Source organism: Colletes gigas, unplaced genomic scaffold (assembly GCF_013123115.1).
Source record: "Colletes gigas isolate AHSC1104 unplaced genomic scaffold, ASM1312311v1 Colletes_gigas_Sc00007, whole genome shotgun sequence".
Taxonomy (NCBI): Eukaryota; Metazoa; Arthropoda; class Insecta; order Hymenoptera; family Colletidae; genus Colletes; species Colletes gigas.
In genome coordinates this window covers 10,337,258-10,352,206 of record NW_025106636.1, presented here as the reverse complement: position 1 = coordinate 10,352,206, position 14,949 = coordinate 10,337,258, and positions in this window count along the sequence as shown.

Sequence of the window (14,949 nt, the reverse complement as noted above, 5' to 3'; positions counted from 1 at the left end):
GACTTTGGAATAGCATAACTCAAACAGTATTGCACAACAAAATTTTTTTTAAAAATTGTCATATTCAGGTGTCTGAAAAAAGGTTTGCAAAAATAATGTGTCTCATTTTAAGAATATTTTTCAACTTTTACTCGCAATAAAGTTGGAGTTTAAAAGCGAACAGCTACTTTCTAAAGAAAGCAACATCAATCCTCGTCCATCAGGACAAATACTTAATTTTAAAATACTTTTTAGGTGTGTCCTGCAATATTCAATCATCGTCAAACCACTGACAACTTCAACTCGTAATAAAGTTAGAGCTTAAAAGCGAACAGCGACTCTCTAAAGAGAACAACACCACTCCTCGTCTATCAGGACTTGTCTGAAGAATTCATTGTGGCTACGAATGCATCGGGAGTAGCAATAGATGCAATTCTTGGGCAAGTTAAAGGCTGACAAGACAAACTGGTATCCTATGCGAGCAGACTGCTGGATGAAGCTGTACAGAAATGTAGCACAACAGACGGGAAACTTTTAGCAATTCCATTGGCTGTTAAATATTTTATATGTACTTGCGCGGTGCACGTTTCATAGCAGTAATTGACTAGAAGGTTTTAGTATTTAAAATTCATGATCCAGGTTCTGGATTAATTATGTTGAGAATACAAAGTCTAACATATGTACATTAAAACTGACGCTTAATGGGATTTTTTAAACGTTGCGTGAAGTTCGAATAATTTATTTCAAAATGGAAAATATTATCGCACGAGGAAACGAAATAGGATAATTTGTTTTCGGCAATTTAACCCATTTATTCTACACGGCGGTAATAGCGTTAACCAACAGTGAGAAAATCAATATCGTCACTGTATATGGATAATTCGTACCTTTCGAATCGAATGATAATATGTACACGTAACATTTTGGAGTCAATTATTTTGTGATGTAAAATATAGAGAAGGTTTATTTATGAAACTTGATATTTTCCGATAAATTGCAAGCCGTCCACTTACGCGAGTAATACCAAAGCTTTACGCGTAAATCGAATCGAATAAATACGATGTATCGCAGGGACGAAGAAAAATCGATCTTGAAGCAAGAAGAATATGGGGTAATCTTTGCTTGCTTTCAGTCCTTAAGCAGATCGACAAATATACAGTGGAGTGTATAATTGATACACACGTGTATTTCACACCAAATCCCCTCGAGGGATTTCAGTATTAAAAATGAATCCAAACAATACTGCAAATGTACAATGTTAATGGATTGCACACAGCAGTGTACACAGTTTGAAAACCTTATTGCAATGCTCGAACACGGATCCAATAAAGTATATTTGGAACGAAAGGGAAAAGCAAATCGAGAAACACCATGTATCGAGAGTGCTGATACACGAAACGTATTTTTATAAGACTTTGGTTCACCAAGAAACTTGTTTGTTCAATATCTAAAATCATAAGATATTCGTAACCTTATCGTTTTATTTACAGGTTGAGGATGAAATACAAGAATCCTGGAACATCTCGAAAAGTCTTTTAAAGAAGAGTTGTGGAGTTCAAAAAAAGTTTCTCAATTTTTAACTTTAAATTAATCTTCTTTCAAATCGAGCAGAAGAAGGTTTGAAAATATATTTTCCTCGTGTAAATTTGTATTTTCGGAACATACTGAGCTTCACTGTTGAATGGAGCCCACATTAGTATGCCGTATTTAGCAGGTTTACTTGATATACAATGTTGCACATTGTTTGAAGGAACAACGACCCTGAAATTCCACTAATTGCTCGTCGAACTTCTACCCACTTCTCCCAAATGTCCCTCAACCTTGTTCTACAGACTGATCTTCCCCTTCTGTGTTGCTGTCTTATGGCAATAGCTTGTAGCAATTAAGGAGTTGTTCAGAATACGAACGTATACCAAAATCGTATTTCAAGATATTCAAAGTTGAAACCTTTCTTTCTGTGCAAACTTCATTTTTAATATGGAACGAAATAATGGTGAAAAAAATGTTTTTTGAAAATTTATTTATTTATTTATTTTTATGCAGAAACAATAATGTCCTCCATCTTAGTATTTTTTAACGTAGCTGCAAGAGCTCTAATAAGAATTGTAAGTAACATTTCTTGTTTTTATTTCATACGGAATTATATTCGAAAATTTAACGTATCAATGTTTGATTATTTTCATAACATGAATAGTCAATTAGCAATGCAGGTTACAAAGCAACTGTTCGCTTTTCATATTAACCTCGACAAATCAGCTAACTATTACAATCACATGTATAACTACACGTGACAAACATGCACTAATTATATCCAATTTAATCCGAACAAATAACATATTGTAATTGCTGATAATTGATCTAGTAAATGATGTTCTAAAATTATTCATATTTTTATTCACATTTTTATTTATAAAAAGGGAGCAATCGTTACTGGCATGTATATATCAAGCCAAGTTCAGCACATTAATTTTTTCTGTATAATAGTCGATATTATAATAATCTTTAATATTATGAAATTAATTTACATTGTTATCTTTGCAATTTTAATATTTCAATATTATTTAATATCATAATTACAATATCTAAGTTAATAGATTGACATCAGAAAGATCATTAGAAGAATGTGGGGGAGTCGAGTCCACCAGAAATTAAAAAGAAAATATGTTATGTTCAAAACTTCATCATCAAAACTGACACACTTCATCATGTTTTTTAAATTAGAAAGATTTTTCCAATAATTATAATTTTCTAATGAGGTTTAATCTGGGAAAGCACTCGTAACTGTGCCCGTGATATTTTACTAAATTAATGTTTATTGAAAACACGAGTATGTTTCTTATTTAATATTTCGTATTTTATATCGAGTATCAAGAGTTCGACTGCAGGAACAAAAATCCTCATTTTTATTACAGCGAATATAGAATCGAACCGTAATCGAAACAGAACTGAAAATAACGAGTTATAGAATCGATGTAAAGTCGGTATAGTATAGGTTCCGAAGAACCATAATCGAAAACGAAATAAGCCAGAACCGACGTGTCCATAACAATTATAACATTTCTTCGGTTCTCACGACTGTTTCAAGCACCGAACGTTATTACTGCTGTTTTCAATCTCCGGTATAAAGATACGTGCTGCAACTTGTTCAAAAGTATTATAGTAGTTTTTCAAATAAAAGAAAAGAACGAAACCTTTCATCCGCCGGGGTTCGATCCGAATAACTGTATTAAAAATCAATTTTCATTCCAATGAAATATCTTTCTGCATATGAATACATACTCGGATATCCCAGCTTCTAGCAAACCCGAATCGAGAATCGTGTTTCCATAGCAATTCGACCACCAGAACTGTTGCAAGAACCTAAGCGCAAACGGGGTACAATTACTGGCAACGTCGAACGTGTATTTACGCAGAAAATTATTTTCTCGATCGAAATTGCGGCAGAAATAAAAAAACAAAACAACATAAAGAATTCTGAAATTTTTTTAATTAAAAATACATTACTTTTCATATTGCTTTGACTCGTTATTTTATTTATAAATCAAAATTGTAATAAAAAATTGAGGAAACTGATTTTTGCTTTTGTGATATTCATGTTTGATGTAAATAAATAATTAAAAGCCAAAAATCTATCGAACTAAGGCTGCCTTAGATCATCGTCTCGTATTAATACAAAACGATTTCCAAGTTTTAGTGTTTCCTCGCTGAGTTGACAATGTTTTTTTAAAATTGTTGATATATTCGCAGCAAACCATGATCCCATCGATACAGTATAGAGATTCACCATTAGCATTCATATATTCCCTCACTAGTACCGAATATCCACCATTTTTAACAATCGTATACAAATTTTTTTTTTCTGTTCGCTTTTCTTTTTTTCAACATTGTGTAACGCCTGTCAGATTCAAAAATATTAAATTTCTATTCACTAGAGAAAAGCATTCGGTTTCAGTAGTCCATCAATAAATAAACATGCTATTTATTTTTTTAGAAATTTCAGTCTTTCTTTTCTGTTGCTTTCAATCACGTAATATTTTTTGTTGGCTATTCTTCGATCCTATTATTCGCATCTTAATAGATTTTATAAAGTACCAACGTGTATATTAAAATCTTCAGCATTTATTTTCAAATTTGGTTATTTAATCCTTCGTTTATTTTTCTATATTTTCCTTGCGCGCGTATCACTATTATCTAACAATTTTAAAAATTTCATTGAACGCGTCAAAGTTTATATTACAACATTTGTGAGTGAAAATAACCATTAAAGCAAAATATTTTCCTTCATATAATTTTTCGTGGAAGAATAAATGGAAAATTTGAGATAAAATGTTGTGCACACGAGAGTTCATATTTTGAGAGAATCAATTTAATAGAAAAAACTACTTAACTCTAACACGGTTTGTTGAATGGCATATTAGACAGTTGTTACCTATGTTTGCACATATAGTATTTCGTTTGTTCAAAATATATACGACTACGTAATTAGGAAAGTTTAATAGAGTACGAAATACACTTGCGAACTAATTAATGCATCGAAATAAAAAACTGCTGAAACCAGTCTTCCTTTACTATTTACATAACTGTGGTAAATGTATCGATTATGCATGAATTTTCGACAATATCTTTTAAATATTTAACTCTGTAAATGGATAGGTTATGTAAAAAAAAATTATTCAAATATCATAAATTTTATGTCGTGTAATTTTTCTATGAAATATTTTTTCGTAGAACGTACACTTTGGGAGTTATTTAGAGTGGACAAGTTATGCGATTCGCCCTCTGCACTCATAATTGGACGTGTCATAATCCAGAAGGCTTAAATTAACTCCACTTGTTACCATACTATTACCATGTATTATATTATGGCAATAGATCAAAATTTCAAACAGTAAAATTGAGCATTTCCGATTTATGATTCAATTAATCGTGTTCTTCCACTTTGAAAAATGCTGCAGCTGTTTTCGTTTCAAATTAAAACATATTTAAATATGTTCTTTATTCCGTATATTTGAATAAATACCGTTTTGTTCATAGATTTAACGTTATTAAACGTGATCACGGACTGGAGGATCGAAAATTAAATAAACGCTTGATTCAAAGAGTTATTAAAAGTATTACTATTTCGAAAAACGTTGTGATTAAATCCGTTCGTCGAAATTAATTGTTACCTCGATAAAACTGTTGGATGTACCGGGAAACTAAACGAGCCATTAATTATAAATGTAGCTATATCGTAATATTCGCGAAATATTTTATTTTCCACTGAAAAACACTGAATCGAAATGGTAAAAAATTCAATCGTTTAATTGTTTTAACATACTGGGATAAAAAAAAAAATATAACTATAAAACAAGTTCCTCAAAACTTTTTCCGGTTTACCCTTAAATTTGTAATTGGTAACCTCAAATAAATCAAATCCCATATTTAACTATTGAATAATAAATTTCAAAGTTATAGCTGCTCGGTCGTCGACTAAACAATTTTGTACAAAATTAATTATAAAAGTAGCTATATCGTAATATTCACGAAATATTTTATTTTCCACTCAAAAACACTGAATCAAAATGGTAAAAAATTCAATCGTTTAATTGTTTCAACATACTGTTTCAACTTTGTAAAATATTGAAACGGAATATTCCAATTTTGTTGCATTAAAAGAAACGTCGTAGCTACTTTATTACTCCCCTCATCGAAGTTATTTCCCGTAATTGAAGAAAAGATGCGTGCACTTTGAGAATACACGTCTGCCCTTTGTCGCGTATCCCATCGAGAACTTTTAGTTTAAAAACTTCAAGCACAAAGTCAGCGGCGCATTTACGAGAGCGTTGCAAACTGCAATTTCACAAAAGGGAAACGAAACTCAAAGTATTTTTATCTCCGCTCGAGGGCCGCGATTAAGCCACACTCGTAAAATTAATTAACCGTTACGCGGCGTAGCAGCGACGAATGATACTTAAAACAGAAAAGTTCTTTCGGAACTTTCGACGAGCCCCTCGATCGAAGTTTCATGATATTTTCACCTAAAAAAGAAAAAAAATAATTGTATATCAATTTCACGACGAATCGTAAGACGTCCTCGAACAGAAAAAAAGGAACCGTACAAAGTGAAATTCTGCTACACATAAATTTGAATTCGATCAATTTCCGTGCCCTTTGATCTCCCTCGCGCGATACGGCGATAAATATGCACTATTTACTTGTTTCCCCCTCGCGACAAATCGGTCCGTCGGCCTGAACTACCGAAGAATAATATTTCCGGTCGAAGTTCAGATATTGGTCGAGGTAACGCGTACGACAACTACGAAATACGGGCAATTTCATTGAATGTGAACGTACGGTGATCGTCCAGGATGCCGACGTCGCTGCTGACGTTGACGACGACGCTGTCCTATCGTTTGAGGAAGGTGAGGAAGGGAGGTTAAGCTGCTCTTTTTCCCTAACTCGCGTTATTTCTGTTCGCAGCACCGTCCCCGTCGATCCCCGTTGTTCTCTGTCACGGGTACGCGAGTAACAACATAGCAGCGAGGCGCTGACCGAGGGTATCCTGACGGAGGAACGAACGTAGCGACGAGGAGCACAACAATGAACACAAGACCGGTACCACGGGGTGGACTGAAGTCCCTCCGACGGCCGATCAGACTCTTATAGCCGTGTCGGGGCGCAAGCGCTCCTCGAACCCCACCGCCTAGGGATGGGCCGGTACGTTTCGAAAGAGGTGTTGATCCTCTCCTCTCGACCGATCGACTTTTCATCGCGAGATGAGCCACAAAAACAGCTCCCGATAATCTTTCTTACCTTTCCGATGCTAGCTTAGATTCTCCGTCGAGAACCTGTCTTTTCGTTAGGAACGTACAGGGTCGAAAGGTCTACGGGGAAAGTTAGGAGAGCCGCAACGAGTGCTACGGATGGAACGGAACGAATCGAAAACGTCGACAGACGGGCAATTTTAAGTTAATAACCCCTCGTTTCATTTGCAATTCCGTGGTTTTACGGGATCCTACGGAGCCATTTTCTTTTTTAGATTATCGTAACCTCCGATGTCCTATTTCTGGAGACGGAATGGCCCATCGATTTTTACGGTTTATGTTTTTTAAATGGCTTGGACGAAATATGATTACGAGAATTGAAATGTTAGGTCTGGGTTAGGTTGTTACAAAATATGATTACGAGAATTAAAGTATTTGAGTGTTGGTTGACTAACCCCAGTATGGGGTTGAATAATTTTATTAAAAATTTATTTTAGCGACAATACAGTGATTTTCTATAAAAATTGTATCATTAGACTGCGAATCTTTATGCAAATTCATATTTTTATTAATAGAATTAACGAAATGACAGCTCTGTAAAGGGTTGTTTCAACCCCCAAAGTATAATAATTCGTACCTTACGTATTTCTTATATTTCTGCATATTAACTGCATTCTGTAGTTTTTTAAGAATTCCCACAAATGCATAAACATCCGCAGTCTGATCATGAGAGTTGTGATGCCTGATATGCATTTGACTATATGATCAAATAATTAAAGTTTATCGAATGTGATTAGAATTATTTGAATGTTAGTCAACTAACACCATGATCCAGATAGGTTGACTAATTTTATTAACAATTTATTTCAGTGCTAATACAGTGACTCAACAAAAAAAAATAGAAAGTCAAAGACTCGTCATTTGAAATCGTACTAAAACAGTTCAGAATTTAAATTTTGAAATATTTTAAATTTTTGTAACTCATAGTTTATTATTTCCTTAATTCTGCAATAGTAAACAAGTTAGTATAGTACAATAGTAAGTATTTTAAATTTTTGTAATTCTTTAACTATTATACTTAAAAAAGTATAGTTAACACGATTTATAAGGCAACTTTGCTTATGACAGGAGATCATATTTGTAAAGACAGTCATTATCAAATGTTCGACATTTTAAAAATATTATTATTGCACGTACAACAACAAGAGAGAACAATTTGAATAGCAGATCAAGTAGAAACAGTGAATATTGGTCGGACGCGGTAAGAAAATCATATTCAATTGCACGTCTACTCTACAAAAATTCAAATGCAGTTGTTTCGAAAGTAAAGAATTATATAAGAAACTGTTATAAAAACTTTTTCGTATAACACTTCGATTCCAAGATAATTGAAATTGAAAATATTGGAGATTGAATACGATTTACTTCACACGTCTGACCATACTTTGCTATTTCTACTTGCATTGGCGTCCAAGCGTACTCTATTCTATGCGTAATCTGCGAACGTTCAAAAACAAAGATGCGTATGAACAAAGTATGCAAAAATATATATTCCTATCGAGATTCAACGTAAATTACTAACAAATAATATTTACGAGATTTGTAAAATAGGGAACAGAACAAGAAAATTGAAGCCTCGTCATTCGATTTAAGTAATTATTAAATCTCTAACTGTCGTATGATTAATGTCTCGATAAATGGAATTCTTCATGGCAGACTGTAATTGATAATGATTAAATGGATATTTGTAATTTCTAGAGATTCGTTATCCCGATTTTATTGAAGCAAATTAATAAAAGCATCCATTGTGCATTCGTCGTTGTACTAATTTGCGTGCACATTGGTAGCTAGCAAATATTGGAAATAAATATTAACAAAAGTAGGTTAACGTCAAAGTATGCATTGTTGAAACATTTCTCGGAAAAATATACTCACAATCAGTTATTGTTAGTGAGGAAAATTGGAGAATGCAGTGTCAATAAAATTCAATCATTTTTAGCATATTTGCTGTAGTTAATTACTATTGAATATTCATTACAATGTAGGTATTTCAAAAGAAGGTAACCAGCTTTGTTTCCTTACGTTATTATCCATACAATGCATTTTTTAAATATGTCTTTATAAACAGTTCCTGCTTCTGTGTTCAATTCTCCAAATGTTTCTCTGCTGTTTCTATCCTCTTTTAAAAATCAATATTAAAGAAAGCTCTGACACAAGCTTTTTAAAATAGTTGCATTAGAAACCGTGGATCACGAATAAGTTATCCTAAATATTCGAAAAAAATCAATAACAATTTGGTGTTTAAGTCGAGGATACTCTCATTAAATATAATTTACACTGTTTTTAATTATTAAAGTTAATTTTATGTGAAAGCATGTACATGGATATAATTTTTGCTTTACTTAACATCGTTTACTTAATTTTGTTAGGTACTGTATTTCATTACAGTATAAATACACCTCTTTTACACTCTGCGTACCACACCTGTTGCTGAAATTTATAGTTCCTGTAAAAGCGTTGTTTACTACTTCTTTGGTTCGATGGTAAATTCCATCGCGATCTTTATTTTGCATAATCATTGGAGGCAAGTGAATAATATCATAATTTTAAAATCGTATGCATGCTGCTGACTTCGTGAAATAGTAACAAACGTCCGCGGCGATTGTTGAAAGAGATTGATAGCGAAATGTACAGACAGATCTCTTCGCTAAGTAATATTGGTTTTCCATTGAATCGTACACCTTTCAACGGATTAGACGTTAACGTTGCTTTCAAGTTTCCATACGCCAATCATGGGGGTTACGAGTTTCCAAAGAAAATTTCTAAACAAAAGAACAAAATCAACCCTGGCATGGCACATTACCCAGTGGGAAAATTCAGAATTTAAAATTCGTAAAATTTTGTTCACATTTCAGTATAATTTAACTATTTAAAAATATATTCCTAGAATTTTTTTTAAAGTTTGTACAAAAATTATTTTTTAATTTAGAAATTGAAATACTTAAAATATTCGCTAAATCTTGCCACACGATATATTTAAAAGTCAATAAAGATATCAACGTCCGTATTCCTTACATTTTTCTGTAAAAAGAGAAAAAATATCAATAATTACCTAAATAATTGCCTTCCTAATGGAAATCCACCCTCTTGGGAAAATTAATTATGAGACTATTACCTGGGGCTGCCAACGAGTATACAGGGTGTTCCGTAATTTGTCGCGTATCCGGGAATTTTACGTGAAAAAATAAGTCGAAAACGTAGAGTAATATATTTTCGTACGGGGCTTGGCTTTCGAAAAAATCGATTCTATTTTACATAGTTCGAATTAAATTAAACGTTCTTTCGTCCTATTAACTCGATAATCTACGACAATTTTTCGGAAGTCCAATAATTATTCAAACTGGATCTTTTGGCCATTCAAAGTTGCTACCTTTCAACTGTAATTACATGCAGCACAGGATTGATTTAATTTCGCCTTATAATTCGTAATTAAATTTCGTACGTTTAACAAAAATCGAACGTTCTCTCATAATATACATTCTGAATCGCAGAATTAATTTTAAGATTACGAATCACTAATAGCAACGTAGGAACTGAATTATATCTATTTATTTAACATAAATGTACTCTTATGTTTTCCATTATATTCGTTGGATAATTTCTGGAAACCTGATTTTATAATACGAACACCTGTAATACTAAAAAACTAATTTTCAAACTAGTAAAATTAATTTATTAACAAAATTTGAATTCGTCTCGAAGCTAAATGTTGAAGAGTTTGTATACAACTTCCAATGTCCAGTATTCTTTTTTTTAATGAATTTGATATTACGTTAAATAGAAATACGTTATGTAACTTTCGTCTTGACCCGAAATTGGGCTCCCAGAAAATATTATTTTATTTTATTTGACCCAGTAACAGAAATGCACCACTCACATAATGCATGCACGCGACCTGGTCGTTGTAAACGAAATTCAGAACTCGAGTTTAAAAACTTGTGACCTACTGTTTAACATGGTGGAAGTAACGTTAAACAAAAAAATTGAAATGAAATTGTATGTGAGTAGATTCTACTTGCAGCTAAAATATTAGCTACATTTATTATTCCTTCAGTTTACCTCTTAAACCTTTAGAAGAGTCAAAGACTCATCATTTGTCATAAAATTTATTTTTAAACAGCTTATTGTTGGTCTTCAAAAGCTGCAAAAAGAATAATTCCACCAAAAGGTCTCTAATATTGAAATTAAAACACATTCAAAATAATTTTCGTCATAATAATATCCATACTTCGATTAAAACAGTCTGACCATTTTGCTTTTTCTTTCAAGCAATTTTAATTTCCCTTGAGATATTTTTTTCTTACGAGAATAAACCAAAAATAAACAATGCAATTTTGGCATAAGAAGATTTTCTTTAAAATTGAATTAAAACATTCAATTCACTACAAGTGCACTCGAGTATCTTCGAGCTTTATGTCTATACCAATAAACGATGCTAATGCTATGATAAGTACTGACACTGCATTTATTCATAATTTTGTTAATCTACATCTACATTATCGAACGAATTATGCAACGTGACGTCTTTGATGCATACCAATTTACGTTCCACGAATCACAGACTTAATTTGTCAATGTCCTGCATCACATTTTCTTTGCACGTTCCTACAAATACCGGTGAAGTAACTTTAACCCTTAAGTGGATTATTGAGTCCGCTGCGACCCTCTGTCTAAATCAATAATTATTTAATATATGTCAATGTATAATTAATTCATTATTTTCTAAATGCTTTAAAGGAAAGTTGATTTCCATTTACCAATTTGGTAAAAATCAACAATTAACTAAAATAATTCAGTTGAGATTCAGAGTCCACTTAAGGGTTAGACACCACCGTGTGGATGATGATTTAAAAATCGTTGATAGAAATAGATTAAATATGAAAGGGAACAATGGTTTCTAACCAAACCTCGGCGTGTTTCGTGTTACTAGTTCGTTTATGTAATTAATTCGTTCGAAGTGTTCGACATCTTGGAGAAATCATTCTTCCCATAGGAATTTGAGTTTTACAGACAGTGCATAGTTACACGAAGTGAAATCGGGAGAATACGGTGGCTGAGCAAGTACGCAGATGTACTTCGTGCCAGAGATTCCAGTGCACCGGCCATACAGCGAGTCAATGAATTGCTGCCATGTTGCAAAATTCGACTGGCTGGATCGTAATATTATACGATCTTAGATGATATTCTATAATATGATTTGCTATCGTTCGTACGGCCGCGCAACGATTAACTCCTATCCGATCGTGCACTTCACCGATGAGTTTTTCATCGGATATCGATATCGAATGTCCTGGCCGATTATAGTCTTCCAAATATTTTTAGCCGTCTTTGGACCGTAAAAACCAGGTATCCGTCCCTATATGTATGGCTCATCGATGTTACATCGATCTATTTTCACTGTAGAATGCAGATGATTGAACTAGTACTCTCAATTTCACCATTCTTAATTTAAATGTTCATCCAATTTTTAAACAAAACAGAAATATACGATAAATTCTTAGATTAACAAGGATAAAATTCGTAACTTTTCACTGAAACACCCAGAATCACATACGATAAAAAATAACGTGAATCTGTTTGGGTAATTTTGTTTCTTGGGTGTTTGGAAGTTGTTGCAATTAACTTTTGTTGGAAATAGATCAAGATGACCTACTAAAAATTAAAACCTGACAAATTCAGAAGCAGAAATTTGAAGTAATCACGATGTGCAAAATTTGTAAAATAATCCACGCGAAGCTACGTAGCTTTCTTTCGAGAATTTCTTTTATGAGCTTGAAAAAAAGAAACGTAACATTGAGTGTCGCTCTGCGCCGTGGCGCTTAGATGTACCCAGAGGCTATAACCTCCTTAACCCGAAGACCATGAACGTGTTCTACACCCTGGCGTACCACTACCTACCTGGTGGTTATTAGACTCGAAATAACTAGCCCACTCTTCGTTATTCGAGTCATACAGGAATGGGTACACCAGACCAGAGTCTAATATAATACAAATCCTCGAGGGGTTCGACCCTCGAATCAATGTTCTCCGATGTACTTTTATCAATTGCTAAGCAGAATTTAATTACACAGTTGCATAGAAAATTTATTCGAAATAGCGCTACAAACAGGGTGTTTGAAATTATAAAATATAATAATAGAAATGTTAAATACTAATATTATAATTATTATGTTTTTTTACAATATTTACTTGACTGTTGTTAAATGAATTTCGCTATTTCTTTATAAAAGTTCTTTTTCTCCAATTGTTCAATCCACTTCTAATGTTATAAGCAGAGTACAAAATTTCTTGATACCATTGTTGTTGATACCAATGTAGTCGATCTCTAAATGACCATAGAAATTCATCGACACGCGCAAAGAGTATTTTGTTTAGGATCCTTTTGCATAAACTGTATTTTTGCGGGTATTCCCGAAAGAAAAAATTTAAGGACGACGGATCTTGGCAGAAACTCAATACGCCCATCTTGTCCAGTCCAACGGTTTGGAAACACTTCGTTCAATGTGGCTCGAATTCTACGATCATAATGAGCGGGGATACAGTCGTGACGAAACCACATTCGCAGTCTCGTTACTAGACCAACGTGATGCAGGAATATACAAAATTTGTTGCAAATGGAATCGTGGTATCTTTTTCAGGCGAAGGTATCGTTGAAAAAGTATGGACACATCCATTAAGAATTCCATACCATACTTTGAAATACCACTGACGTTGATATGAAACCGAACGATGCCACCGCGGACTGTTATCGGAACAATAACGACAGTTTTGTCGATTTAGTTCAGCTTGTTATTAAAAATATCCGTTTCAAAGAACGAAAGAGAGGAAAATTGAATCCATCGACAAAATTGAAGACGACTACCAGAACTGATTATATTCGAATATTGTTCTTTCTCACGAAATCTATAAAATAATTGCTACTTTGTTGCAACATGATTTTTCTATTATTTATTCCATATATTTCTGCATTTTTTTTTTCACTATTACATACCAAAATATCATCGCTTAAAGTCAAACGGTATTGGGAATAGTTCGTTCGAAATGTTTCCGCGTACAGTGGAATTCTTCCATCGTAACCGTAAATTCGAAGAATTTTAGAACAGAATTCATTAAATCACGATGGATTCCAACGAAAATCTGGGCGTAAACAAACGTTTTGACGTCATAGTAAGCGGCAGCCATATTTGTGACCGTTAAATCAATTTAAGTGGAAGTTTAAATTTCTGCGTTTTAAATTAATGTTCGATGTTTCTTTATTTTGAATATTTTTGTTAAAAGGCTGTAATATAAATGCATAGTAAAGTTTGTATTTGGAACGTGTGAACACACTTGTTAACGTCGACTGAAAAGTTAGCTACTTTAATACTTTAAAAACGATGCACAGCAGTTATTTTAATATGTTATTTTAATCTGTGCAAGCTTTAGCCAAGTTGAAAGGTACTTATCGCGACATTTGGGGAATTGAGGTTATAACTTGCCCTAAGGGCACAGGTAACAAGCCATTCTTAAGTTACTTTTTATCACAAATAATCGATATCAGTTTTACTCGTCCCGTTGTTCGTGCAAAGATTCATCGCCGTGAATTTTTCACGCTAAACATTAAATTTACACCTGCAACTTGGAACATTAATCTGTTTAACGTAGAACATGTTGTTCGAATCTATCAAACGATCTCAGCGAATTCAATCACCGTATTACAAAGCACTGGACTGACTTTAGACAAACACTTCGATGAATAGAATGCTCAAACAGAACAAAAGTTCCATTAAATGGTTACAGCCTCTTTAAAACTGCAATAATTCCTTCAAAAATCGATTAAAAAAAATACTGTTTTAAATAGTCCTGTTTGTTGGTCCCCTTTGGAATTCAATATTCAAAACTATTTCTTTTCGTTCATAATATACGATAAAAGAAGAAGATATTTAAATAAATTTTTATTTTGGTAACATTTTTTTGAATATCCTTTGAAAAGCACATTTATATTTAATGGCTTAAGGTCGAATAAATAATAAATAACGATCTACGAATAATTCAAATGGAGATGCTTTTAATACAACGGATGTTGCAGTACGCGACATCCTTACGAGCTCTTAAGCATCGACGAAACCATTATTACAAACATTTGCTCGCAGCGACTTCTACGATTTCCGAATAAGCTTCCGTT